A 27,211-nucleotide genomic window follows, 5' to 3' on the forward strand; every position below is an offset into this window, starting at 1 on the left:
TTCTCCAGACTCTGGCGCCTTGACTTCCAAATGAAATGCAAAACTTGCTTTCGTCTGAAAAGAGGACTTTGGACCACTGTGCAACTGTCCAGTGCTTCTTCTCCATAGCCCAAGTCAGACGCTTCTTCCGTTGTCTTGAGTTCAGAAGTGGCTTGACCATGGGAATACGGCTATTGTAGCCCATTTCCCGGACACGTCTGTGAACTGTGGCTTTTGATAGCTGGACTCCAGCTTCAGCCCACTGTCTTTGAAGCTCCCCCAAATTCTGGAAGCGGCTCTTCTTCACAATTTTGTTAAGGCTGCGGTCTTCTCTCTTGGTTGTGCAGCGTTTCCGGCCACATTTTTCCCTTCCAACAGACTTTTTGTGGATATGCTTTGAAACTGCACTCTGTGAACAGCCTGCTCTTTGAGAAATTTCTTTTTGTGTCTTACCCTCCTGATGGAGGGTATCAATGATGGTCCTCTGGACAGCAGTCAGATCAGCAGTGTTCCCTATACTTGTGATTTAGTTTACTGAACCAAGCTGAGTGTTTTTAAGGCTCAGGAAACCTCGCAAGGTGTTTCGAGTTAATTAGATGATTCAGGTGATTAGTTGAATAGCCTACTTGTATACTTTTTCATGATATTCTAATATTTTGAGATAGGATTTTTGAGTTTTCTTAAGCTGTAGGCCAAATTCAGCAATATTAAAATAATAAAAGGCTTGAAATAGTTCAGTTGATGTGTAATGAATCCAGAATGTATGACATTTTTGTTTTTTTAATTGCATTACAGAAAATAAAGAACTTTATCACAATATTCTAATTTTCTGAGACAGTCCAGTATATATATATATATATATATATATATATATATATATATATATATATATATATATATATATATATATATATATATATATATATATATATACACACACATATTCAAACTATGGCACAGTGACTGTTTAAGGCTGGAAACAATTATTCAGTGGCACGGCGCTTACTCAAAAAGTGTTTGAACTACTTTAAAAGTTATTTTTATACACATTATGCCACTTTTTTCAATCCTGCAAAGATGCAAAAAAGCTACTTACAGGATTTATTTGAATACAATTACTTATTTCCAAGAAGAACAGACTGTAACATGTCAAATGCATAACAACATTAAAAAGTGGTTAAGTAATCGGTTGAAAAAAAAAAAAAAGACTTTTTGGAGCACATTTATTTTTTTTTAAGTCTGAAAAGGAAATATTTTGGATTTGGGTTCTCTTAATTACAAGTAAATAAATAAATAAATAAATAAATAAACGTCCACCCCCTGGCCCACTAATAAAAATAGAATAAATGAATAAACAAACCAACATTAATTTTTGGGTTGAAAAAAATATATGTTTAAAAAGATTTTGAGTGGGCAGCACGGCGGCGCAGTGGTTAGCGCATGTGTGGCACAGTTCATGCCTTGGGAACCTCCTGCATGGGTTCAAATCCAGCTCCAGACTTCCTGTGCGGAGTTTGTATGTTCTCCCCGTGCTTGCGTGGGTTTCCTCCGGGCACTCCGGTTTCCTCCCACATTCCAAAAACATGCATTTCAGGTGAATTGGCCGGTCCAAATTGTCCCTAGGTGCGAATGAGCGAGTGAGTTGTCTGTCCCCATGTGCCCTGCGATTGCCTGGCAACCAGTTCAGAGAGTCCCCTGCCCACTGCCCGATGATCGCTGGGATGGGCTCCAGCACCCCCGCGACCCTACTGAGGATAAGCGGTGTAGCTAATGAGATGAGATGACATGAGAAAATAAGAGTGGCTCTTTGAATGTTCTACATTAACTAAAACATGATTCTGGACTAAATCTTATCTCATCAGCTGCACCGCTTATCCTCAGTAGGGTCGCGGGGGTGCTGGAGCCCATCCCAGCAATCATCGGGCAGTGGGCAGGGGGCACCCTGAACTGGTTGCCGGCCAATCGCAGGGCACACAGGGACAGACAACTCACTTGCCCAGTCACACCTAGGGACAATTTGGACCGGCCAATTCACCTGAAATGCATGTTTTTGGAATGTGGGAGGAAACCAGAGTGCCCGGAGGAAACCCTCGCAAGCACGGGGAGAACGTACAAACTCCGCACAGTAAGGCCGGGAGCTGGATTTGAACCCACGCAGGAGGTTCCCACGACCTCAGAACTGTGCCGCACACGCGCTAACCACTGCGCCGCCGTGCTGCCCCTGGACTAAATCATCACACGAATTTTTTTTTACTAGTATACACACTCTGAAGCCCTCAAATATCTTCAGTTAAAAAAAAAAATCTCCACTCCTTTTACACATACCTGGTTTGAAAGGCTTTTTTCCTTAAGGCTGAAACCTTTCTTCAAACTCTAAATGAAGTCCCGGGAGATGTTTTCAAATGTATACTGCCCTTGAAAGCAAAAGGCAGCAACTAGATGGATGAAATTAATAGCTGAACATACGCACTTACCTTTTAGGAACGGTTTGGTCATGTTTTACTTTCTTTGACAATAATTATTCTGACAAAATAGTGTTATGAGCACCATAATACTGACATATAGATATTACAGGGAGTGCATAAGATTATAGCTGTGTTCATTACGTGAAAAATACCTCACAATTGCTCCAATACTTAATGTGACACATGCCTTGGCTAAGAAAAAATAGGTCACTCATTTTCATCAAATGGCATTATCTTAGCTGTAAGCATTAGTAGCGATGATACATCAAAATAATATACAAATGTGAAAACAACATCAGGCAAATGTAATGTTTGGCCAATTGCGGCGAAAGAGATCTCACAGCAGCATAAGTGAAGCAAATTAATGGCAGCGATGATGTGCTAAAGGAGTATAAAACATCAAAATGATTACCCTCCACTTTGTGTATGTACCATACAGAAAATTAACACATTGTTCGAGTTCAAAGCACTTGTTTGCACAAATACACAAAGGAGTGCACCAACCCCCCCAAAAAATAAAAAAAACTTTGTAATAATAAAACAAAACTCATTGTGCTCGCTAACCTGAAAAACCCTGTCCAAAACCAACAGCCTGAGTCATATGATTGATTATGGTCGAGCTCTCCGGTACCTCGTGCACATTATTAACAGGTAGAAAGGAGACAAGACCATATTGTGCTACTACTTCTAAAGAAAATCATAATATACTCTTGGGAAAAACGTAAATGCTTCAAATCTCATCTCGGCCAAGCTCTCCAGGGCTTTACACACATTTTATGAAGAGGTAGACAAGAGACTCAACTAAGTTGTGTTACTACTTCTATAGAAAATCAAAATATACTGAAATATAGAACACAAATGCTTAGACTATCATCTTGGCCTAGCTCTCCAGTGGACATTAAGAAAAGAAAGGGGACACGACCATCAAATTTTTAAAATTATAATTCGGAACAGGGAAGCACGGCGGCGCAGTGGTTAGCGCGTGTGGGGCACAGTTCTATGGTCTTGGGAACCTTCTGTGTGGGTTCAAATCCAGCTACCGGACTTCCTGTGCGGAGTTTGTATGTTCTCCCCGTGCTTGCGTGGGTTTCCTCCGGGCACTCCGGTTTCCTCCCACATTCCAAAGACATGCATTTCAGGTGGATTGGCCGGTCCAAATTGTCCCTAGGTGTGAATGAGTGAGCAAGTTGTCTGTCCCTGTGTGCCCTGCGATTGGCTGGCAACCAGTTCAGGGTGTCCCCTGCCCACTGCCCGATGATTGCTGGGATGGGCTCCAGCACCCCCGCGACCCTACTGAGGATAAGCGGTGCAGCTGATGAGATGAGATGAGATAATTCGAAATGTAAGTGCTTAGATTCTTATCAAGCTCTCCAGTGCCTCACATACATTATGAAGAGGTAGAAAGGAGACTTGACAAAATTGAGCTACTACTTCTCTGGAAAAGTTGTGTTACTATTTTATAGAAAATCCAAAAATTTTTTAATAAGTAAGATAAATATTTCCAACAAGCTGATTAAATATTATGGTTTGGCTTCAAATGACTTATTACAGGTCTTTTTTTTCTTTATGGCCGATTACTGCGACGTCATATTTGGCCGTTATCGGTTCGATAACTATCATACATCCCTAAATATTCCATCAAATTATAGAATTTCACTCAAAGAAATGAAATAGACTGAAGATTTAGCTTTTGTTCATGGAGAAAGTTAGGTTCATTTTAATATTGTCTCAAAATATATGATACTGCTAACACCAGAAAAGAAAAGAAATCCAAATAACAAAAAGGTTCTGTGTTCTAAATCGTACATACTCATAAATGACTCAATGAAAAATCTAATTGTTGATTTACACTCAACAAATTATGGTTGCAATCAGAAAAACTCCCGATGGCACTTATGTAAAGATCATAATAGAGAGCTCGCATCCTCCCCCTCCCGTCAGCAATGGGAGCTGTCTGGCTGCTTGCAGTTATATCAAATGTGCACTTAAAACCCTGGAGCATCTGCCTTGATTCCACATAAGCCTTCAGTCAACAGATTGGAGGACGGAGCAAATAAAGCCTTCTACAGTGAACAAAACCCTAGTGGACTGAGACTGTCCATCTACTACTGAAAATAAAAAGATGTGATTTATCGAAATATATAAACATCGAAATATATATACAGTACATATATATATATATTTATATGGTAGCTCCCTGGGATATATTTACTCAGTACTTCTTCCGAAAATTTACCAGTGTGCTAACTGAGGTACTCTATAGTAAAAGTAACTAGTTACCACGAAATTTAACTACAGTGGAACCTCGGTTCTCGACCATAATCCGTTCCAGAACCCTGTTCGAAAACCGATTTGGTCGATCACGGAAAATCGTTTTTCCCATTAAAAGTAATGTAAAATCATTTTAATCTGTTCCAACACCCTGATTGTTTAGCAAGAACGTAAACATGAAGCTAACCCAGGCTAATCGTACGTTCGCGTTAGCGTAATCTTCCGTACGAAAGATTACGCTAACATGAACGTGTAAAAATTAAAAAAAAAAAGGATTATGAATAGGATTTCTTACCTTTGTGGTGGACGGTGGGCAGAGAAAATTCATGTAAAGTTTTTCAACCTCTTCCAAAACTTGCGGCAGTTGCTTGCTTATAGCGCTAACTTCCTTAGCTGCATCACTCAATTTCACAGCTTCCTTATTCTTTACTATCGTACTGATAGTAGATTTAGCCATGCTGTATTCACTAGCAAGATCGAAATTCGTACACCTCTTTCATATTTAGCTATTATGTCTTTCTTAAAGGCAATAGTTGGACGAACACCTTGTTTTTTTTTCACCTGTCCTGCGTGCACCGACCTTCTTCGGAGGCATAATTAGGGGCTAAAACACCCGTACGCCGCTCAGCATCGCACCCTAGCGTACCGGCGTTCGAACTCCGATTTTTTGACCGAACAGCGAAGCATTTTTCAAAATTTTCGGTCGAACACCGATTTGTCCGAACTGAGAGGCGTTCGAAAACCGAGGTTCCACTGAACTTCCGTTACTTCAAAAATAAGTTGTTGTGACAAAGAATTTGAAAATTTCTGAGCAGTATGTGAGTCAGTTGAATAGAGAATAACAGACAGGTAGTTATGATATGGAACCTTGTAATATTTACTGCACCTCACCAGTAACATATTTATCCTACTCTTGAAGTGCAACAAGAATAAACAGTAAAGAATGCAATAAAATAACAATTAAATAAAATAACGATATGAAGTGAGTTCAGTAAATTCAAATTTAACAAGCTGCGACAACTGATCAAGTAGACATAGCGTACTGCACTTCAAATATTTTGTTCACAACAAAACTCAACAATGATAAAATATAAAGTGACTATCCAATCCTTCTCTCTGCCTGTCTACCTCTCTTACTCTCCCCCTCTATACCCCTGTCTCTAGCCTCTCCCACCATTTCTCTGTGTATGGTAGCTGACAAGACTTCTCTCAGTAAGAAGAGAGCAGTAGTTTTGGAACAATGTCTGCTTAAAGCCGCAGGAACCAATAATAAAGTATCCTACACTAGTGTCCCCAAAAAAGATTTGAAGTATTGTGAATTTAATAGCACTCTTACTTGTGATATTACAGCAGTAAGTTTTCCAACTTGTGAAGTCAGCACGCACACACCCCATTGTTTTGTGTTATTGTAAATGGTTGCCGTGTTTGGTTGAGCCACGTTCACGTTCCCATGTTGTTCGTAAAAAAAATTTGCAAAAAGACTGACTGAGGATGTCCTGCTTATCTTCCTTACGCACAAGAAGACTGCACACTATGACATAGCCTTTATATGAGACATCTTGCTGATTTGTACTAGACAAAGTAACACACTGCTTTTGACCATCAGTAACAGTAATGGTGTTGTAACGGCAGAAAAAATAATTACTGTAGTTGGATTACCCCGTTATCAAAAAATAACGGAACAGCAATATTTATAACGGCCTTATTCCCAACACTGGAAATAAGAGTTTTTTTCGGCTACCGATTACAACATTTTCCCGAACATAAGAAAAACAACAAATTACTTTGCTTGCTCAAAATCCTACAAAATGTAAACTTTATGTGTACGATTGAGAGAGTCATGTGCCTTATATATCTCTACGATGCCAGCCTGCCATTGGTTGAAATCATTTAAGATGTTCGTCTGCTATTGTTTTGTGTCACTGCATCAGGAAAATGCCAATAGGTTATTGGTTGAACCCCTTTCTACAATAACTTCTCTTCGTTCAGTTCATAATCTCATAGAAAAACTTGAATTTGTTTAGCTCTGGGCCCCAATGGATGCAGTGATGATAAAGGGATAATTAAATAAAATGATATCAATGGAAACAAAGCTGAGATAATAAAGAAATACAAAGGCACACATATTGTTACTCTTGCTAAGGAATATGAATGCAACCAATCGACAGTGGGGACTATTAGGAAAAATCAGGCGTTTAAAGCACTGACTATCTTCTGAAAATGAAAATGCTGGTAAGCTGTTGGCTGAACTACCTCCCACAATGCTTTTGCCTCTCTTTTATTCAGTTAAAAATTGTGTGTGTTTCATTTCAATTTGCAAGTCGTGATCATTTTTTTTCATACTGTATTTATTTGATATCGGTCCAAAGACTTGCAGTGATGGTAAAGGGAGATGCAAAGACATAAGTAATAGGGCGGTATCTAATGAATGATCCAGACGATTGTTGAGAAAAAGTAAGCGATTAATGCAACAAAGTTCTAAAGACATGGCAATCCTCGCAAGTTCAAGTTTCAATATCTGTTTTAATTTTAATCCATTGGCTCCTGCCTCTCTGCATTTACCCACAAACTCTACTGTACCAGCTCAAGTCAGGTCACAACAAAAGGTAAATACAAATTTTTCTTCAAATATTTTTTGTGTAATGTTATCTAATCATATAATCATACATTACATCGCAGTAGTACTTACTATCGACCATTTAGTGGTGTTAATGATTTTACCGAGGGTACCAGGGTTCGGACTGCATTAGGTACCGTATTTATTCATGTTTAACATGAATATTCGTTTTAATTCAAAAGAGACCTCAAAGTATGGGCACGCGTTATACACAAGACTTTACTATAATATATCACCGTATTTGTGGAATGACTGATCCGTTGAAAAGTATTGCTGACCACAGTCGCAAAACATTGACTGCGGGAATCGAACCCAGGTGAGCACTGAATCCTAACCACCAAACCACCAGTGATATCGATGACATCAAATAGGCATTGCATTTCATATCATTATCACACTTGTTTGTTTCATGGTACCACGCAAAAAGTCGTCCTGAAAAATATAAATAACCTCAAAAAGCCGCAAAAAAGCAAGATGAGGGAAACAACTATTTTGTGTATCCTAAGATCAATCGGACATTGAAGGACATTAAATCAATACATTGTACATTTTATGTTGGTATTGTGTTCATAATTGACGTTGTCAACAAACAATTTCTATCATGGCCGTACGTATTCAACAACGTTTGTGACTCCCAATTTTTAGTTTGAGCTGAGAATAGTTTGTAACCAGCTCCTTTGTCATGTCGCCAAAATGGCGCTTCTTCCAAACCCTTTGGTCTCTCTCTCTCTCTCTCTCTCTCTCTCTCTCTCTCTCTCACTCTCTCTCTCTCCCCCCTGGATTTTTACTTTTTGGTTCTGGTCCTTATTAACTGTGTAAACTGAGGGATTGTTCTATATTGTTAATAAAAACCATTATTGATTAATTGTCATGATCATTATCATGCTTAAACCCACCAACACTAACAATGCTTTTGAGATGGGCGCAAGCCAAAGAGAGTCAATTATTCTGAAGTTGAAAGGAGCTCTAAGGACTTTGTTTTTCTCTGCCCCCTGGCTTAAAGTCATGATCGTAGCCTCAGACAGCTCATTCATGATGCGTGTGCAAGAACACATAATTCCTAGACACTCTTCTTATTTTACATTTCACTTTTAAGCAAACAGGTTTTACTTTTCTTTATAAATTGTGTGGTCTAGCAAGCCTGACACGGCAATAATTTCAAGCACTTCACCCAAAAGTCAAGCACTGTTCAAACCTTGAAAACACGACATTAAAATTCAAGTCTCTTTAAGGATTTCAGGCACCCATACTAGCCTTGTGCGCCGGTGTCAGCGAGTCGTCTCTCGAGTTCCTACCTTGAGTTGCTTCGGCTCCGGAGAAGTGTGGGCGCGCACGTTTGCGGCCAAACAATCCAAATCGGGAATGTTGTTGCGTCTGGAGCCGTCAGCGCAGAAGCAAGAAGATGTAAAAAGATGCGAGAAGATGCGAGAAGATGCAGGCGCAGCTCCAGCGTCTGTGGTTTACTGCCGAGAATTACTTTGTGACTGCAAGCCCTCTGCTCACTCACTCACTCACTCACTCCCTCACTCACTCACTCACTCACTCACTCACTCACTCACTCACTCACTCACTCACTCACTCACTCACTCACTCACTCACTCACTCACTCACCGAGAGAGGAATGATCTTCCGTGCGAGATCAGCGCTGCTTGAATCTCAAATGTTGACCACGTCCCGCTCCCAAACTCGCATGTCAGACGGCCAAACAAATATTCTCTGTGTGCGGGCACATCAGAGGAGTTGGGATTAAACTCTGGGATTATGCTTGAAATGTTGGTCCTTTCATGACATGCTCTTCTGAACAATGACATCAGTCTTTGGCAGATGAGCACCGCAACAAGGGTTGGGGGGAGGGGGTTGTTTGAGATAACTGGATAGATAAATTGAATTTAGGATTTGGATTTTAGAATTAGAAATTGAAAATGTGGGTAAATATGCGAAATGTGTAAAATGTCTGCAATTTTTACTTATTTTTGTAGGTATCCAAACACATTTTGAACATTTTGCTCTCATAGGACACATCAAAAGAAAGCTTTAACCTACATCTTTCAGTAGAACAAAATATTTAGCTTTCATCATTGTGTTGTAAACAACAGTTGAACATTGCTAAATTACTTGAAAATACTCGTTTCCCCAAAAATGTCTCAGAAAAAAAAGATGAATTTCAAGCAAAACTTTCACTTCATTGCATTTTTAAAAATTATATATACACACACACACACACACACACACACACACACACACACACACACACACACACACACACACACACACACACACACACACACACACACACACACACACACACACACACATTACAGCACAAAGTGAGCTGGTAGAACATCATGCAAGCAGACTTCCACTGTGACCGGTTCCTTGTGCAGTCAGTTTACGATGTCCTACCAAGCCCAGCGAATCTTCATGTGTGGGGAAAGAGCTAAACACCTTCCTGCCCCCTTTGCTCTGGAAGAGGCTCCTTGGAACACCTACTCAGCAGCTGCCCAAAGGCCCTGGCTGATGGTCGCTATCGCTGGCGCCATGACCAGATTCTGAAAGCAGTTGCTGAGTGCATTGCCCTAGCAGTCAACAGGAGCAAACACCATCAAGCCAGAAGCAAGGCAGTCAATTTCATCAAGGCAGGGGAGAAACCCAGGGCTTGTGCACAAACAACATCCGGACTCCTCTACATTGCCTCTGATTGACAGTTGCATGTCGACCTTGGGAAACAACTAAGGTTCCCCCAGGATATATCAGCAACATCGCTCCGACCAGACATGATAATTACCTCCGAGACTTCGAAACACCTGATCATGCTGGAGCTCACAGTACTGTGGGAAGAGCGAATTGAGGAAGCCAATGAAAGGAAACGCGCAAAGTACCAGGAGCTGGTGGAGGAGTGCAGGGGCAGGGTCTGGAAAGTTTTCTTTGAGCCAATAGAGGTTGGCTGTAGGGGTTTGCTGGACGATCCTACTGCAAAGTCCCAGGACGGTTGGGTGTGACAGGGGCAGCCAAGAAGAAAGCCATTAAATCCGCTAGTGAAGCTGCAGAAAAAGCCACGAGGTGGCTTTGGCTCAAAAGGGCAGATCCGTGGACTGCTACTGGGACGCAAGTTGAGGCCTGATCAACCTCGGCTAGGTCACCTGAGCAAGAGTGTATGATGTTGCGAGACCCGAAACACTCAATGAACTCAGGATACATCACTGACGATGCGTCCCAGTTGCATCCAGGAGATAAGTGGATAGATAAATTGAATTTAGGATTTGAATTTTAGAATTAGAAATTCAAAATGTGGGTAAATATGCGAAATGTGTAAAATGTCTGCAATTTTTACTTATTTTTGTAGGTATCCAAACACATTTTGAACATTTTGCTCTCATAGGACACATCAGGGTTTCTTTCAACTCAAGACATATATATGTATATATATATATATATATATATATATATATATATATATATATATATATATATATATATATATATATATATATATATATATATATATTTAGTGACATCCATCTTTGAATCTCAGTAAGGCAAGCCTCCACATTTCTACAACTTAAATGTACAGTTGTTTCCAGTGGCACATACAGTTGAGTGTCATCTGCATAGCAATGAAAAATAATATTATACTTGCGGATAATGTCACCAAGCGGGATCATATAAATACTAAAAAGAAGGGGGCCAAGTACAGAGCCTTGAGGAACACCACAGGGGACATTAGATTGTTTAGAGGTCAGATTGCCATAGTTAACACATTGCATCCTGTCTGACAGGTAGGACCTAAACTACGAGAGTACAGTTCCTGAGATACCAATGTATTCCAGACGACCCAGTAATATGTTGTGGTCAACAGTATCAAAAGCAGCGCTGAGATCCAGCAGCAGTAACATTGATGAGGCACCGGAATCTATTGCTAAAAGGAGATCATTGGTTACTTTAGCCAGGGCTGTCTCAGTAGAGTGATTTGCCCCAAATGCTGACTGGACGGTTTCAAAGAGGTTATTTTCTGACATGAAGTCATTTAGCTGCTGTGCAATGACCTTTTCAAGTAATTTTGCAAAAAATGACAGATTTGACACTGGCCTATAATTACCTAGGCTTCCTGGGTCAAGGTTAGGTCGCTTAAGCGTGGGTTTAATGACGGCAGATTTGAAGGCTACAGGAATAATACCCGAAGATAGCGATATATTAATAATATTTAAAACTGAGGCTCCTAAGATCCCAAACAGATCCTTCACCAGTGAAGCTGGAAACGGATCGAGCAGGCAAGTAGTTTGTTTGGCCCTACTGACCATCTGTGTTAGATTATCAAGGGAAAAATCATTGAAACTGGAGAAAGTTTCTGAACAACTGCCGACACGGTTCTTACCTAACACCTCCACATCTTTGAGATGAGAGGAGGTTACAGAGCGTTCTTTTAAAATTTCTTTCCTGATTAGTTGAATCTTTTTATTAAAAAATTCCATAATGTCATTAGCAGAATAAGTAAAACTATTTGGGTTACGTTGTTGTCTGGTAAGTTTTGCCACTGTGTCAAACAAAATTTTCAGATTCTTCTTATGTTTAACAATACTCTTAGAGAAAAACGATGCTTTAGCTGAGGCAAGAGCTACTTTATATTTCAGCAAGCTGTCACACCAGGCCAGTCGGAAGACCTCCAGCTTAGTCGTGCGCCATTTTCGTTCAAGTTTTCTGCAGCCTTATTTGAGTAACCTGGTTTCTTCAGTAAATCAAGGTGTATTCTTCTTAGGTCAACACTTATGCCTTAGGGGCGCCACAGAATTAAGAACATTAACCAAAGCAGTATTGAAGTTGTTTGTAAGTGAGTCAAAAGACCAAGTGTACAAGGGGAAGGCTGCAGTTACCGTAGGTAATAGTTCTTTTAAGGCTAATACCGTTGTAGGGCGAATATTGCGACTGCTAAAGCCTAAATTTTCCTTATCACAGTAAACATTAAACAGCACCTCACACTTAACAAGATAGTGATCAGAGAGGGCATTAGGATACGGTAACACTGTAACATTCGAGGCTACTACGCCCGGGTCAGAACGAGATCTAGAGTGTTCCCATCTTTATGAGTGGGCACATCAACTATTTGATTAAAACCAAATGTATCAATCAGTGACTTAAAAGCAATTGCAAGTGAATTTGATGGGGAGTTTATGTGAACATTAAAATCACCACTAATTACAATTTTGTCTGCATAAGTTACTAAGTCTGTTAACAGTTTCGAAAATTCATCCAAAAAATTTGAGTATGGTCCAGGTGGGCGATACACAACAACTAAATAAATTGGTGTTGACATTAAGGACCTCAAAACAAGTGTTTCAAACGTTTTAAAACCAGTAGGGGTATTAGGAGTAAATTTTAACTTACCTTCCGATAAAAGAGCAACACCTCCACCTTTTTTGCATGGTCGTGCCAAGTGCGAACTCACGAACTTAGGGGGAGAAGCCTCATTTAACACTACAAACTCATTTGGTTAAAACCAGGTCTCACAAAGGCCAAAAAGGTTAAGATTGTCTTCATTAATAAGGTCATTGACAAGTAAAGCTTTGGAGGCTAGTGATCTAATATTCAGAAGGCCAAGCTTCAGCACTGTGGACTGAGCTGAACCCTTTCCAGAGTTTTGAACCTTAATGGCAACCTTAGCGGTAACCTCTACTGCAGACCTGGGCACTCCGGTCCTGGAGGGCCGTATGTTCTGCATGATTTTTGAGGTTTCTCTGATCCAATACAGGTGATTCCAATCACCAGTATCGTTAACGAGCATTTGCTAGCTTGCTAACGAGGTTATAATTTGTATCACCTGAGTTAAAGAGCAAACTTCAAAATCTGGCAGGACGTATGGCCCTCCAGGACCGGAGTGCCCAGGTCTGCTCTACTGGATTATACTGCCGGTCCGGGTCTTGTACCTTGCATTACGGCAGATACGGCCCGAATTCCGTACCACAGGAATATTGTTGACAGGTGGAGTAGCAGCATGACTATTGGTAGAAAATAATGTAATTTCTTCTCCCTCCTCACCTAACAAGGGAGAAACAGAGGTAAGAAGCACAGAAGAAGATGCTATAGAAGAGTACAGATCAGGATGTATGGTGCGGTCAATAGAACACTCTAAACTACAAAAACTGTGAATTGCATGAATCTAGCATAGCGCTAGTTAGCTCTAGCGTTACAGACTCCACACCCTTGGTTACAGGTTCACTAATCATCTGTGACCTGGCCTGCACTAGTGTACCCTGTCATGGAAGGCTTGAACAGTAATCTATATTTTTAGAAAGAGTGAGAGCACCTTCCCAGTTAGGGTGAAGGCTGTCTCTCCTCAGCAGGTCAGGTCGGCCCCAGAAAGCAGGCCAGGTATCCACAAACCTAAATCCCAGCTGACTGCAAAAACTTGCCAGCCACCGTTTTAGCAAGACTAGTCTGCTAAACCTCTCATCATTGCCTCTTGCAGGCAGGGGGCCAGAGACAATCCTTCGATGCCGACACATTTTGCTGGCGAGATTACAGGTCCTAGCAATATTTTTCTTTGTAATCTCAGATTGCCTCATTTTAGTATCATTAGAGCTGACGTGAATGACTATACCAGTGTAGCTAGCCCTGTCCTGGTGTCTAGATTTGCATGTCAGCTCCCTCAAATTAGCCTCAATGTCGGGTGCTCTGGCCCCAGAAATACACATAACCGTGGCTGGGGTGCTAAGCTTTATGTTACGGGTGATGGAGTCACCTATAACTAGGGTGCGGGAGCCAGTAGACTGGGGGGGAGTGGGACTGGCTAGGGGGCTGAACTTGTTATGTGTCTGAATTGGCTCACCGCGATTAGCATGCCGTTTAGGGCTAGTGCTAACCGGACTAGCAGCTACAACCCACGCTAGCAGTGGTGTCAGCGGCACCCAACATTTTCCTTTTAAACTGCTCTAGCTCACGGACACGTCCTTCTAGAAGGGTTACTTGCCTACGGAAGCGGGAGCAACCTTTACAACAGGAGTCCCCAAACTTTTTCCCATGAGGGCCACGTAACTTTTCCCTTCTCTGATCAGTTTGTAACAGAAAAAATGTGATGATTGCAGGAGTGCCTACATGTAAAAAAAAATATGTTTTTCCAGAAAGCCACATTTAAATAACCCTTTCTGGATTCTTCACATAACAAAAGCCAGAAAATAAATAACACTATTAATGAAATAAATGATAACCAAATAACCCTCTCTAGGCTCTTCACAGAAAAAAAGCCAGGAAATAAATAACACTATTTATGAAATAAATAATAACCAAATAAACCTCTCTGGGTTCATTTGTTTTATATATTTTTGTTTTTTTTTGTTCTTGTTGTTTTACCTGCAAAATAGATGGTAAATGTCAGTCTCACATGACACCATTTAATTGTTGACATTAAGAGTGATTTATTGAACAAATCTCATTAAATTACGGTAGATCCCCTTTAACAAATAAATACAAAATAACATTGCCATCAATTGGTATTTTTCAAGAATCATTTAACAAAAACACCATAACTGTACCTTCCAAAACAACTCACTTTGTGTTTATACGGTAACCAAATATACATATTAACATCCCAGTACATTCTTAACCCAGTCCCGCATAACGTAGCATACCTCACTCTGTTGCTTATGCTAACGGACGACTCACTCGTACTATTTCACTTTTTGTAAACTTTTCAGACATCACAAACAACCTTTACGAACATATTTTCACATATTATGCTCACAGTAAGTGTGTTACCAGTATAAACATCTCACCTGCAAAATAGATGGTAAATGTCAGTCTCACACGACACCATTTACTTGTTGACATTAAGAGTGATTTATTGAACAAATCTCATTAAATTACGTGAGGTCCCGTGAGACTTGCCCCAAACACCCTTCCCTGACCTGTGAGACTATGTCATCTAGTGGTGATATACTGGTACTTCACTTTTTCTGCTTTACAAAACAACACCAAAATCCCAAAATATTACATTTTAACAAGTCAACAACCCTTGTTGCGCCGTATAAAATAGTTACTAACTAATAGTTAATAATGAAAATAGTTCATAACTAAAGAACATTTTATTGCAAAAGTCCACCTTTATTATCAAATACAAATACACATATATGAAAAAAAAATCAAAATGCTTTCTGGTATTTTTCAGGGGGCCGGACCAAATGTGAAGGCGGGCCATATCCGGCCCGCGGGCTGTAGTTTGGGGACCACTGCTTTACAACAACCCATACTCACTTGTGAGCAGTTGGATGCCGAAAGAGCGTCTTAGCAACCGTGGGAGGGGATGCCCTTCGACAGCATTCGGCAGCAGCGCGACTGTAAAACAATTGTGCGCGGCACTTACCTTGCGCCAATCGTCCGAGATACTTACCTGAAACTTTTCAACTGTTTGAGATAAAAAGTCTCTAATTCTAAGCTTTATGGAAGAGTCTTGTTTAAGAGAGTGAGAGAAAGAACGAATGAGGTGGTGTTGGAAGAGCAGAGTGGTTTCAGGAAAGGAAGAGGATGTGTGGATCAGGTGTTTGCAGTACGACAGGTGGGTGACAAATATTTTGCAAAAGGTGAGGATGTTTATTTGGCTTTCATAGACTTGGAAAAGGTGTATGACAGAGTTGATAGAGCGGCGTTGTGGCAAGTGATGGTGATGTATGGAGTGGGTGGAAAGTTGTTGGAAGCATTGAAGAGTTTTTATATGAACAGCAGAGCATGTGTAAGAGTAGGGAGTGAGACAAGTGAGTGGTTCCCTGTGTTGACTGGTGTGAGACAGGGGTGTGTGATGTCACCATGGCTGTTTAACGTGTACATGGATGGTGTGGTGAGAGAGGTGAATGCAAGAGTATTTGGCAGAGGTGTAGAAATGATGGACAACAGTGGAACAGTGTGGCAGGTAAGTCAGTTGTTGTTTGCAGGTGACACAGCGCTTGTGGCTGATTCTGAGGAAACATTGAGAAGGTTGGTAACGGAGTTTAGAAGAGTATGTGATAGGCGTAAGTTATGTGTCAATGTTGGGAAGAGTAAGGTGATGAAGTGTTCACGTGATGGAGTGGGCATGACGTTAGAAATCAGGTTGCATGGACAGGTGCTGGAAGAAGTTGAAAGCTTTAGGTACTTGGGTTGTGATGTGGCTGCAGTTGGTGGAATGGAGTGCGAGGTATTGCACAGAGTGAATCAAGGAAGCAAGGTTTTGGGTGCTCTGAGGAGAGTGATGAACAACAAGAGTATGAGTATGGATGTTAAGAGGGGACTGTATGAGAGTGTTATTGTGCCGACTGTGTTGTATGGTGCAGAGACTTGGAGCCTGAACGCAGATTTAAGAAGGAAGTTGAATGTTTTTGAGATGAGGTGTTTGAGGACTATGTTAGGAGTGACAAGATTGGATAGACTGAGAAATGAAATTGTGAGAGACAGAACTGGAGTAGTCGTGGAACTGAGCAAGCGTGTTGATAAGAGATTACTTGGTTGGTTTGGACACATGGAGAGGATGGATGAGGAGCGAATGTTGAAGAGGATCTACAGAGCAGAAGTCAATGGACGAAGACCAAGAGGAAGGCCGCGATCGACGTGGATGAATGGTGTTATGAGTGCACTGCAGGAAAGAGGTCTAAATATAATGGAAGGTAGAGCTCTTGTTGGTGATAGAAAGGAGTGGAGACGTGTTATGAAAGGATATTGGGATTGTGGACGCGTTCTTAAGGATGGGCTGGGCACCCGTATGATGCGGCAGGGGTAAACCAGTGAAAGCTGTCGGGCCCTGCTGTTGAACAAAAGAGTGTGTTGTGTCACCCTGACCCGAGTGACATGGCCGCTTTCTGGTGTCCCATTTCATCTGGAGGGACGAAAGCATGACCAACTTAGGTGCCGAGGTGCCCAACTTGTTTGGGTGTTTGGGCGATTGGGTTGGCCATGTTTCAAAAATTTTTGTGTGTGTTTTTTTGCTATTTTTTTCCCTTTAATTTTCTTTTTATTGTATGTGTTGTCTTGCTGTCGGTCACCCCTCTTGAGGGATATGACCAAGGTAGACAGACAGACAGACCGGAATCTGAATAGATCTCGTAGTCGCGACGACGAGAGCAACACAAAAACTCCCGCCACTCGACATAATTGTCCGCAGTATTGCTGCTAGGGGAACGGATAACCTCACAAATGCTTTGCAAAAAAATGAGAAAAAAATGGTGCAATTTGCTCACTTTGAGTCGACGCAGTTTGTATTCTTCCTTGTGGTTCTTAGCTTTAATTTCCCCTTAATACAGCAGGGGTCTCAAACTCAATTTACTTGGGGTGCCACCAGGGATAGGGTCTGGGTGAGGTTTGGCCAAATCGGCTGTCCCACAAAAATGGTCTGATAAAAATATTCCTCTGTTCTCAAATATCGTTTTCTTTTAAATTTCATCCATACAATAAGTAAAAAAAAAAAAAATTAAGAATGAATATGGAGATACATAAATAAATCAATCACAAACGAATTAATCCATGATCCACTATGGCTGCTTTTAAAGGAAAAGTGTGTATTACCTCACCTCAGTGGAGAGGAAATTATTGTTAGCCATTTTGCTGCAACGGGTACCTGAAAAAATAAAAACCTGGTTAGAAAATAGAAGAAAAAAAATATACTGTATGATTTTTTAATGTCTCCGTAGATTGTATTCTTAGATGTTATTTTTAGCTCTTGTTTCTCGTTGCATGACACAATACTACGACATTTAGCCGTCAAAGTACATACACCGTCCCTTTGGCTTTCATTATAAGGCGAGGGCCTCAAAGTATCATCCTGAGGGCCACAATTGGCACTAGGGCCGCAGGTTTGAGACACCTGCAATACAGCAACACCTTCGCTTTTGTTTTTCAAAATTCAAGATCAACAAATTCATTTTCTGTTTTACTCTTTCAATTTCAAAACCTTTGGGCCCAATGTAACTCCACACAAATGTCGATGCTAATTTCTGGGGTGAGTCACTTGACACGTGATATGCAATGTACATGTACGCACAAACATAACCAGGGCAGTGTGCCTGCTGACAGATGGCTGCTGTAATGACGCAGGATCTAACTCCGGCACTCAAGCGTATGTTTTCCTGCGTACTGGCGAAATATTTTTTTAAAAATTAAATTCAATCATCCTCCAATGATTCTTAATTACTTTCTGTTATGCCTCCCCTTTAAAGAAGGAATCCTCTCTCGCCCCCTCATTTTTTTTTTAACTTATCACATAATATTAGTGAGGACAAAACAATTGCTCGATACTGTTGGTAAAACGTCACCTCAGTCTATGCCACTTCTATACCTTTAGGCACATTTTATCTGGAAAAAAAAAATTCCAGCCGCTTTGTGCTTGATAGGGCTGCAATGTCTTTGAGTGACAATTTAATTTATTTGGCTTCTTACTGTCCATTGCCAAATGTTTTAACATAGCAAGAACACGGCTCTTTGCTCGTTTCCCTCCGTGGTTACAGTGAAGTGCTACATTGTCACGATTACCCATTGCCCTCACCTGTGCCCGCTTGTTTGGCGCCAGCTGCTGCTCGTTGCCTGATTGGTTCCCTTCCTATTCAAACTCAACGCTTCCATTCACTCCTTGTCAGTCCATCAGCGAACCTCCGCACATGCAAGGCAAGCACTATTTGGCTCCCATCTGTCCCGTCCTTACCTGTATTCTGCTCGACTGCCCCTGGCTTCCCGATCGTCTCCGGCTCCCTGACTTATTCCTTCTTTCGACCACGCTCCGATATTCTGCCTCGGCTACCCAACCCGTGTTTCCCCACCAACCACGCTCTGATTTCCTGTCCCGGGTACTCGACTCGTTTCTGCCCATCGCCCACGCTCCGATCGCCCGTCTCGGTGGTTTAATTCCTTTCTGCCCATTGACCACGCTTCCATCGCCCGTCCCGGCCAGTAAACTTGTTCCCGTCTTCAGACCACGCTCCGATCCCGTAAGCTCACTGCTCCTCCTGCCCAGCGATTGCCGGATTGCTGGCGCTTGCTTTCCCATACCTGACTTCTCAGCTTCCGGACAAAAGTTTGTTATGAAATGTTTCGCGTTTGGGTCTACCATTTGTTCTGGTTCTGACATACATACGCCTTTGTCGAACTTCCTCAGCTTTCGGGAGGAGACTTTTGTTTGACTCTTTGTCTCTCTTCGCTTGTCTCCGCATTCGTGTCAAATATTTTTTTTCATGGGGTCACCTGACTGTCTCCTACGATTCATGTCTACGCTTTATACTTAATGCTTATGCTCTGTGCTTTATGCACTGTGTGAAGGCTAAATGCAAACAAAGGACTCTGCCAATGAGAACGTCACTGCGCCCGAGTGTAGTGGAGGTGCAGTTTTCCTTTTTTTCTGTGAAAGTTAAAAAAAAAATCCCTAAAATCAAACGCGTCCGCGCCCTTCTTAACTGAGCTTCACGCACCCCTGGGGAGCCCGCCCCACTATTTGAGAACCTCTGCTCTAATCCCTTATTTGTCTCAGATAATAGGGACCAGAATCCACCCGCGATTTCTTAAATACTGCGAAGTAGCTACCCTCCACATTTTCAACATGCATTCCACACCCCCCTCTCGCAGCAATAGTCCACTAGGGATAATGGATTATAGGTGCACAATGCTGTTTCTTTCAGATGGAAAGAACATAAAAGAAGAGTTGACACGCATGACACAATTATTCTCCGCTTTCAGCAATAGTAGACTGAGGATAATGGATTGCGGCCAAAACAGTGCAGTTAATTTTAGGCGGTCTACCATGTCATGCTTTGGCGACCCAAACCGGGAAAAAAAGCACTCTAGCTGTCCCTGCTGGCAGCAATAGGATTGGTAATAACCTTTTAATGGTCACATAAGTGCAATAATGGCAAAAAAGAGCTGCAAGGTTAAACATGAGTGCACTCTGGCAGTCCCAGCACAGAGCAATATGCAATTGACGGTAATGTGTCACTAACGCATGAGAACTGTTCACTTTTGGGAGGCCAGAACATTAAAAAAAAAAAAGGCCGCCACGTCTGACAAAAGTCTTATCTATTGGTCCACACTTGCAGCAAAATGCAATCGGGCATAATGGATCGCGGCTGCACGAGTGCACTTAGTTTTACAGCAGAAATAACCGGAAAAAAATATCGACCAGGCCAAACAAAAGTGTGCTGTGCCGGTCTGCGCTCAGAGCAATGCACAATGTGGGGTAAAAGATTAAGGCCGCATGAGTGCCGTTCATTTTAGGGTGGAACAAACAGCAACAAAGAGCCACCAGACCTGACATAAATGCGCTCTGGCAGCCCTCGATTGAAGGAACTACAGCAATATGCAGTTGGTGATAATGGATCACGCCTGCACGAGTGCACTTCATTTTAATGCAAAGTAACTACAAAAAGGAGGCGCCCGGCCCGACATAAATGTGCTCTGCCAGCCCCCGCTTGCAGATTACAGTATGCATCTGTACTTCATATGAGTAGTACTTATTAAACTTATTAACTATTTTGTCGCTAATGCTTAATACATATATATAATTGTAATGTTTTTACCTGCACTCTCAAAACAAAAAAGACTGGGTCCAAAACACGGCCAACTCAAAACTTTATTATGTGTTTTCTGTGTTGTTCTATACAAAATAACACAGCCTGTTTAGAATAAAATTAACAATTTACAGAAAATACATATTTCAAAGAAAATTTTGCCAAATTTTGTTGCACACACACACACACACACACACACACACACACACGATTCCATTTTTGTGTTTATTTTTTTTTTTTTACTGCAAAACAACTGAGTATGGTGGGTCAAATCAACCCATATATTGGGTTGGTCATTTTGAATCAAACTGTTTTAGAGTGTGGTACCAGGGGTTCTGAGCGCATTAGCTGATTAACCCAAGTTTCTATCCGTCGCCATATGAGAATTGCATCTTTATCTGCCTCAGAACGGATCAATGGAGTAACTACGGTATTATGATCTTCGGGGTGATCCAATAAGCGGGGAAGGATGGAACCAAGGCAGGTGCGCTAAAAAAGAATGATGTTTGCTAACAATACTAAGGAACAAAGTAAACAAATAAGTGGCCTCAAAGAACGCCCAAACCAGGAACAAGAAACAAAAAACAAAGCGCCACTCCCCCCAGGCAGGGTCCCTTAAGAGGGGGAAATGAAATGCCAGATCCTGACACCAGGAGCCTACTGTACTTGTGATTTCATTTTCAGACATGCACCTTGGGCTTGCAGCAGTCAACATTTTATTTTCTGGGGGGAAAAAAGAATGTGTGACAGTAAAATACAGCAAGACGGGTCAGCAAAGACTTCGAGAATAATTGGCTCATCAGTGAAGGGTTCTGCTTGTTGTGCACCAATACCAATGGCCGTCAACGAGGTGACTGCAATAACCAACCTAATGAGGAACAACGGCAGGACGAGCTTTATGCAAAAAAAGATATATAACGTTTTATCACCCATTGGCAAATGTTCGGCTCGGCGTTGACCTTTTGTGTACAAACTGGAGAGCTCTTGCAGGCATTTGGTCACTGGGGAGATGGAAAACATGCAGAGGAAAGAAATAACGTTTACAATAGCATTTCAGGCAAAATAAATCGTCCCAGTGAATCTAATATCTGACAATTGCTTGGATTACAAAAATTAACATTGCAAATGGATATTATCATGAATTTGAATTTTGGCAGGAAGAATGCAATGATTTTACCTACTGATACTGATGACCATTTTTCTCCTGTATGCTATATTTTGAAAAAAATAAAAACAAACATGTTATCTACTTTTATGTTTTTATTTATTGTTTATTTTTTGCCAAATTGTAATACACTAACTATACAGCTCAGGTATAGATGTCTCCAAAAAGTCAAGTTTAAGAGACCTGAATTTGACTATATCAATCGATCAATACTTTGAAATAGATATAATGACAATATATTATGAGCACCATAACACTGAGATACGTAGATATTGAGAGGCCACTTAACATTATACAAGTGGTCCGAAGACAACTCATTTCAATTCAATTCAAAACAATACTGAATGGCACACTCATCGTTATCAAATTGTATTATTTTAGCCGTACACATAAGAAGCTAAAATAAAGAAAAATAAATACAATAATGTTAATGCAAAGAGGGGCCACTTTGGGCAAATGTAAAAAATCGCCAATTACATCTGTAAACATCAAATTACGAATGCTGCACTTTAGGATATCTTTATTGAGAAAAATAAAATATTGAGTCTTAATTAGGACACTCATTTGTTGACTGCACCCAGAAGGGTCAATCTTTATCAACGATTGCCCAGGAACTGTCAATATTTATCAAACAAGCGTTTCCGGGCATTCTTCTTGGGTGAGGTTGTTGGGGTCGTCAGTGAGCCGAGGCGGATGTGCCGCTTCCTTAAACAGAGATGGAATTCCCACCACAAGTCCTTTGTCCGAAATAGACCAGGCATAACTAACTAAAAAGCTGAACAAAATATACAGTGCGGCATTTGTATCCCTCCACGGCCCGGTGGCAGCTTGCAGAAGTACGACTTCCCACTCCGCTCTGAAAAAAAGTGCTGTCTGAAGCGAATGGCTACCATCCATCGATGTACTATCTGAACCGCGTATACTCAGTGGATATCATACACACTCCGCGCGATGAATGGCTACCAAAAAATTCAAAATTAAAAAAGACACCTCTCATCACCAATTAGCGACACTCAATCGTGCACCGGTTCGGTCTTATGGCCAATTGTAACGCATACGTTTTAGCAAACCACGGCCCCTGAGTAAAATACTCAGCAATGCTAGGCCACGTGTTATAATTTGAAGAGTACAAGTCGCCAAATAGTCCAGGCACTGAAGAAACAGACTAAGACCAGGACAGGAAACAGGACAAGATTTATTGAAACAATGATATCAAGTGTAAGCGTGGATAGGGAAACCAAAGTCCGAAGGAAGTCTTCTACGATGTGATGTAGTGGGTGCTGAACGTGGGGCTGGAGACATTGGTCTTCAGTACAAGGGGAGTCTAGGAGCAAGAGGAGAGGCAAGGAGTTAGCAGGACAACTTGTGATCCTCCCAACCTGTGCTGGCTGACGTGGAATAGAAAACAAGGATTGAATAGAATTATCTTTATTGTCAATGATATCAATGTTGTGAAACATCGTATGCAATACGACCACACACGGCACTCCAGGGTAAAACGTGTAATAAAGACTTTGAAGAGAAAAAAATTAAAACACTATCAGGATAAACAGGCAAAGGCTGGACCAGCGATAAAGAAGAAGAAGGGGGACCCTTGTTTTGGCGTGGCCCTGGCATAACACCACATTATTTTTGTTTGCATTTGTTGCGGGTGCCGTGACACAAAACCTAGCTAAAGACACTCCCAGAGCCCTAAAGTACAACTGTGTAGAATTTCACAAAAATTTGTTCAGCCGTTTCAGAGCCTATAAGTCACATGCAAAAACACAAATGAATACATATTGAGATTTATAAATAAGTTTCAATAGATAGGTAGGTAGGTATATATAGACTAGATCAGGGGTGTCAAACTCATTTTAACTCGGGGGCCACACGATAGAACAAACATTCTGTCGGGGGCCAGACTAGTAGATTAAAGAGAAAGTAAAAGAGAGATAAAGAAATAAGAGAAAGAAGGAGGGAAAAGGAGAGAGGGCGGGACAAAGAAAGAAAGAGAGAGAGAGGGAGAGCGCGTGAGAAACAAAAGATAAAAAGTCGTGAGAGAGGGGGAAAAGAAAAAAAAGAAAGAAGAGGAAGAAAGAAATCCAAAACAGAAATAGAAAAGACAGAACGAGAGAAAAGAGAAATGAAAGCACAAAAGGTATGGAGAGAAAAAGAGAAAAAAGAAAAAAAGGAAGTTAGAGAAAAAGAGGTTAAAAGACACAGAGAGAGAAAGAGACAAAAAGCAACAAAGGAAGAGAAAAAGAGAGACACAGAGAGTGAAAGAGAGAGACAGAGTGGGAGAAAGGAAGTGGGGAAAAAAGAGATAGAGAGTGAGAAAGAGAGAGAGAGAGAGAGAAATAAACACAAGTACAGTGTCTTTGTGAGAGGCAAGTTGAGATATTTCAACCTGCAGCTTGTTTTTCTCTTGCGCTTCTCTGAGTGTTGTCTCGCGGGCCGGATTCAAACCCTTAGCGGGCCTGATTTGGCCCGCGGGCCGCCTGTTTGACACCTGTGGATTAGATGAATGTGTTCAGACACAATCAGGAGTGTGGCCCAAAAACATTCTACAAATAATTCAAAAATCATGATATTTTAGAGGACATTAGACCATGTTGAGCTATTATTACATCTTGACAAAGCCATGCTGTGATGGGCGAACTTTCCAGTGCCTCGTGCAGATTATTGAGAGGTAGTGAGAATCAGACATGGGACCAAGTCACACATGTGCAAGTCTCAAGTAAGTCTCAAGTCTTCACCTTCAAGTCCCAAGTAAGTCCCAAGTATTTTTTTCTTGGGCAAGTCAAGTCACAAGTCAAGTCCCGAGTCTTAGATTGCCAAGTCCAAGTCAAGTCACAAGTCATAAAAACAGCGACTCGAGTCGACTCGAGTCCAAGTCACTAAGTCTCAAGTCCCCATGTCTGGTGAGAATACACGACCAAGTTGTGCTTCTACTGTATATTCATAATATATTATAATGAGACATACTTGATTGGAATCTTTTCTAACTCGTCGTGTCAGTGGATTGTGTATTGTAGTGTGGCTTCAAGTGACTATTTATGAACTTTCACTCCCCATAGGGCCGATAATTGTGACAGTATATTTGGCCTTTATTTGATAACTATCGGCCAGATAATTATTAATAATGTCAGGAGACCGGACCAGAACGGAGGCAGGAGGCAGGAAGGGTGAACTCATTCGCGTTAACGATCAGATTACTTTTATTAAGGAAATAAAAGTCGTCCAACACTCAGGGACAAAACAAAACAAAAACAGGCTTACAGGCAAACAGGAACTCAGACTAGGAAGACTAACAAAACAGGCTTTAACTCAGAACGGGCAATCAAGTCAAACAGAACAGATTAATGCAGAACAGAAAACGCAATGAACCAGCAACCGGCAAAACCCACAACCCGCCCTTAAAAAGCACACGCGCAAATTAGAAAATCTTCTACAGCCGGTGCCCAGGGGGCAGCTCCTGAGGTCCCAAAAATAAAATAAGAGCTTGCTCTGTCCACTCCACGCTTCGGCCCGGTATTGCAGTACCTCCGGGAACGGTGCATTCGCAATGATCGCAGCAAGGCTTTGAGGCTAGGACCTTAGCTCGGCCTTTTGGCTGAGAGTAAGAGTCCCGGCTCCTAGGCTTTGCAGCGTATTATGAACTGACCGACAACGGATAATGGATAATGAATAACGAAGATAGAACAATAACCCTTAAAAATCCCCCCCCCCAATCCCTGGAATGGGTTGACGCTCCCAATTGGGGCAACCCCGCTCCCTTCTCCGAACAGGCAGGAACGGGGAGAGGCAGGTGCCATTGGCGTCGGACGGATCGGACTTGGCGCTCGGCAGGGGGGTCGGACAGGCGATCGGCAGCGGAGTTGGACAGGCGATCGACAGCGGAGTCGGACAGGCGATCATCGGGGGAGTCGGACAGGCGATCATCAGGGAAGTCGGACAGGCGATCATCAGGGGAGTCAGACAGGCGATCATCAGGGTAGTTAGACAGGCGATCATCAGGGGGAATCAGACAGGCGATCATCAGGAGGGTCCGTTGGGCGATCATCAGGGGTGTCCGACGGGCGATCAGCAGGGGAGTCCAGTGGGCGATCAGCAGGGGAGTCAGACAGGTAAGCAGGAGTTGGACAGGAAAGCAGCAGTCAGACATCAAGCAGGAGAGTCAGACAGGAAGCAAGGGAATCAGACCGACAAGCAGGAGAGTCAGACAGGCGATCAGCAGGAGTATCAGACAGGCGATCAGCAGGAGTGTAAGACAGGCGATCATCAGGAGAGTCAGACAGGAAAGCAAGGGAGTCAGACTGGCAAGCAAGAGAGTCGGACTGGCAGGCACGGGAGTCAGACTGGCAGGCACGGGAGTCGAACTGGCAGGCACGGGAGTGGGACTGGCAGGCACGGGAGTCGGACTGGCAGGCACGGGAGTCGGACTGGCGGGCACGGGAGTCGGACTGGCAGGCACTGGAGTCGGGCAGGCAGGCACGGGAGTCGGACAGGCAGGCACGGGAGTCGGACGGGCAGGCACGGGAGTCGGACGGGCAGGCCCGGGAGTCGGACGGGCAGGCACGGGAGTCGGACGGGCAGGCACGGGAGTCGGACGGGCAGGCACGGGAGTCGGACGGGCAGGCACGGGAGTCGGACAGGCAGGCAGGAGAGTCGGACAGGCAGGCAGGAAAGTCGGACTGGCAGGCAGGGGAGTCGGACTGGCAGGCAGGGGAGTTGGGCTGGCAGGCAGGGGAGTCGGACCGGCAGGCAGGAGAGTCGGACCGGCAGGCAGGAGAGTCGGACAGGCAGGCAGGAGAGTCGGACAGGCAGGCAGGAGAGTCGAACAGGCAGGCAGGAGAGTCGGACAGGTCGGCGTCAATTCTTCCCGGTAACCCCATTTGAGGCACAGCAATGGCCACGACGGGCGGGGCCGTGGTTCGAATGGGCAGGGAAGGTTAACTCACTGGGCGCTTGCTAAACGGCGTCCTTCAGCTCTCCCCAAATCGTGTTGGGATCGTTCGCTGAGTTCAAATCTGGGCTTGTTCATTCTGTCAGGGGACCGGACCAGAACGGAGGCAGGAGGCAGGAAGGGTGAACTCATTTGCGTTAACGATTAGATTACTTTTATTAAGGAAATAAAAGTCGTCCAACACTCAGGGACAAAACAAAACAAAAACAGGCTTACAGGCAAACAGGAACTCAGACTAGGACTACTAACAAAACAGGCTTTAAC

The 27,211-nt window shown here is 42.5% G+C and overlaps 1 protein-coding gene and 1 pseudogene across 3 annotated transcripts in view; both read right to left on the reverse strand.

The window, feature by feature from the left end:
• The window catches only part of camkvl (CaM kinase-like vesicle-associated, like), a 109,053-nt gene extending 99,976 nt beyond the window's left edge, over positions 1-9,077 (reverse strand). The window contains exons 1-2 of one of the 3 annotated variants that reach the window (XM_088332939.1): positions 8,944-9,077; positions 8,628-8,785 (exon numbers count right to left, since the gene is read on the reverse strand). The gene's annotated coding sequence lies outside the window, so the exon portion shown is untranslated. The other 2 variants (XM_088332938.1, XM_088332940.1) reach the window with 2 other exon arrangements.
• Positions 9,078-13,580: 4,503 nt separating this feature from the next.
• Positions 13,581-25,899, reverse strand: LOC148370420 (uncharacterized; annotated as a pseudogene).
• Positions 25,900-27,211: the final 1,312 nt, after the last annotated feature.

Source organism: Urocampus carinirostris, chromosome 3 (assembly GCF_059441175.1).
Source record: "Urocampus carinirostris isolate Australia breed hairy pipefish chromosome 3, RoL_Ucar_1.0, whole genome shotgun sequence".
Lineage (NCBI taxonomy): Eukaryota > Metazoa > Chordata > Actinopteri > Syngnathiformes > Syngnathidae > Urocampus > Urocampus carinirostris.